Source organism: Oreochromis aureus, linkage group 23 (genome assembly GCF_013358895.1).
Source record: "Oreochromis aureus strain Israel breed Guangdong linkage group 23, ZZ_aureus, whole genome shotgun sequence".
Classification (NCBI taxonomy): domain Eukaryota; kingdom Metazoa; phylum Chordata; class Actinopteri; order Cichliformes; family Cichlidae; genus Oreochromis; species Oreochromis aureus.
Genome location: NC_052963.1, coordinates 44,444,212 through 44,446,899, shown reverse-complemented (window position 1 = coordinate 44,446,899; position 2,688 = coordinate 44,444,212). Strand labels below are relative to the sequence as shown.

At 41.1% G+C, this 2,688-nt stretch overlaps 1 long non-coding RNA gene across 1 annotated transcript; it reads left to right on the top strand.

Moving 5' to 3' along the window:
• Positions 1–581: 581 nt before the first annotated feature.
• Positions 582–910, top strand: LOC120436234. The gene is made up of 3 exons (XR_005610260.1): positions 582–620; positions 716–760; positions 859–910. It is a non-coding gene; the product is annotated as an uncharacterized LOC120436234 (long non-coding RNA).
• The last annotated feature ends 1,778 nt before the right edge of the window (positions 911–2,688 follow it).

The following is a 2,688-nucleotide window of genomic DNA, read 5'->3' as shown; positions in this document are numbered from 1 at the left end:
CCAGGACTTAAAGTGAGCTCGTCCTGTTATATGACAGCAGCATTTGCTTATCCTGGAGTGGGACAAGTTATCATCTCATGGTCTCATTTCCACAGGGAATGCCTGGAAAAACAGGACCTCCTGGACTCCAAGGCCCTGTAGGAAAGAGTGTAAGGCAATTTTTAAATTCTTGCTTCATGAAACATGGTTAGTATTTTTTGGAGACTATAGGAGTGACTGTAATAAATAAATTCATTTTATTTATTCACATGAGGATTTAAAGTTTTATAACAGCATCCTGTGATCCCTCAGCATAGAAAATTATGTGACGTTAGGATTACAGCGTTGTGTCATTCGATTTCCAGGGAGAATCTGGCAGCAGAGGAATGAAGGGGACATCGGGAAAGCCAGGAAAGAGAGTATGTTACTGTGCAGCTTGTATGGAGAGTACTCCTACGCTTGTTGAAAGAAAATAATGAAGCCTTGAAAATTCAACCCAAATGATGATATTTGAATGTAGACAATCTGGAATTTGTGGCACTTTCTTTATAGCCAGACAAAAAATCCAATCCTGATGTTTCCTTTAGGGAGTTGTAGGTAAACAAGGCCCCAGTGGACTAACAGGAAGTAAAGGATTTAAGGTATGAGCCTCACATTTTCATTACTAAGTAACAGGTTTATCAGTCACTCAGTTATTTAGCTCCTCATATGCTATGATAACGTTTGTGCTGTGAAGGGTACAAGAGGAGAGGAGGGACCAAAAGGAATACAAGGCCCCCGAGTAAGCAAATTATTCCTTTATTTTCTACTATCGCCTGTTCATTATTTATAAGTGTTTCTCTAACTTCTTACTAAAGTCAAGTTCTTGTCATTCTTCAGGGAGAGATGGGCATGCCTGGACCACAGGGATACAGAGGACATCCTGTAAGATCATTTTAATTATTTATCCATACAAAACATTCATCCAGTCCTTTGTTTACACATTCTTTTGGTCAACTTATGTTTTTGATTTTATAATGGTAAATGTCTTGATATGTGATAATGCTGTGGCCCAGGAGGTTAGATGGACTCATAGGTCAGTGGTTGAGTTTCTACACGTCAGCATTGGTTTGTGAGTTAATTAGAGAATTAGATGAAGGCAGGTAGGTGGAAAAGCAAGTTTTTCATTGGACTCTGTGCAGTCCTGTCATAAAGTGCCACCACCTTTAGCAGTAGTAACTTGAAGTAATAGTTTTCTGTATAATTTTCAGTTTCTCATGTCGGAATTTTGTCCAACTTCTCTTGAACTTTATTTTAAGGTTGCTTCAATTCATTGAGGTTTGGTAACATTTGTGTCATGGTCTGTGTGCAGGGAGGCAGGAAGGGACCCAAAATGCAGACTCAACGCAGCCTTATTGCTGGACACGAGAGAAAACTAAACTTGAATATATAAAATAAACTTGGCAGACAGAACACACAGACATGTATGAGGGAGACTGCGACACTGACAAAGAGAAACACGGGGCTTAAATACACTGAGGCATAACGAGGGGAATGAGAGACACGAGGGAGACACAGCTGGGAGAAATCAGACTTAACGAGAATGGGGAAGCAAAACTAGACACACTGACATGAGACACAGACTTTCAAAGTAAAACAGGAAACATGACAGGCACAGACTTGACACTGAACTAAACCTACATTAAACACGAGGGCACAAGAACAAAATCTAAGAACTCAACTCTTAACCAGAATATAACTGAAACATAGGATAATAATATTCAAAACAGCACAACTGGAGAATCAGAACAAACCTTAATACCCAAACACAAGAAACTGAAAATGCTGGATCAAAATGACCCAGAACCGTGACAATTTGTTTATGGACAGCTGTCTAATGGTTCCACCATAACACCACGGTTCTTGTTGTGTGATTATTGTCCTGTTACAGGACCCAGTGTTGGCCAAGCTTTCGACAGATGGCCTCACATTTGACTCTGTACACATTTATTTGTGTACAGAGGAGTTAATGATTCAAAGACTGCAAGCTGCTCAGGTCTGTGGCTGCAAAACAAGCCCAAATCATCACCATTCCACCACCATGCCTGACGTTGTTTATGGGCGTTTTGTGGTGCGGTGCATAATGGCCCAACATCATCTGGTCATTGTTCTAAAATGCTTATTGTTTGTCTACATGCAGCTTTGCAAAACAACTCTTCCAAACAAGCGATACTTGTTCACTGTTTTTCTAATTTGACTGTTATGAACTTTAATATTCAACATGCTAACTGAGTCTAATATGTAGCTCTTGGAATGTCTTTGTATTGCATTCAAAAAATTCAAAAAAAAATTGTGGCATTAAGTTAGCACACACCTGAACGCTCCAGACCAACATCTGCTTCTATAGAGATGGTCACACTTGATGATGACCACGTAATCAAGTGCATTTGATAAACAGTAGCTTGCTGCTACTTTTGCTCTTAAACTCTATGGAAGCTCCAAGCGTGGGCTTTGTTTTTCACATGACTGCAGTCCTGTGCAGTCATGTGTGTTTTCTACACACAGCATGTGAACGTCCATCCATCCATCCATCTTCATCCGCTTTATCCGAGGCCAGGTCGCGGGGGCAGCAGCCTAAGCAGAGAAGCCCAGACCTCCCTCTCCCCAGCCACCTCCTCCAGCTTATCCGGGGGAATACCAAGGCGTTCCCAGGCCAGCCGAGAGATATAA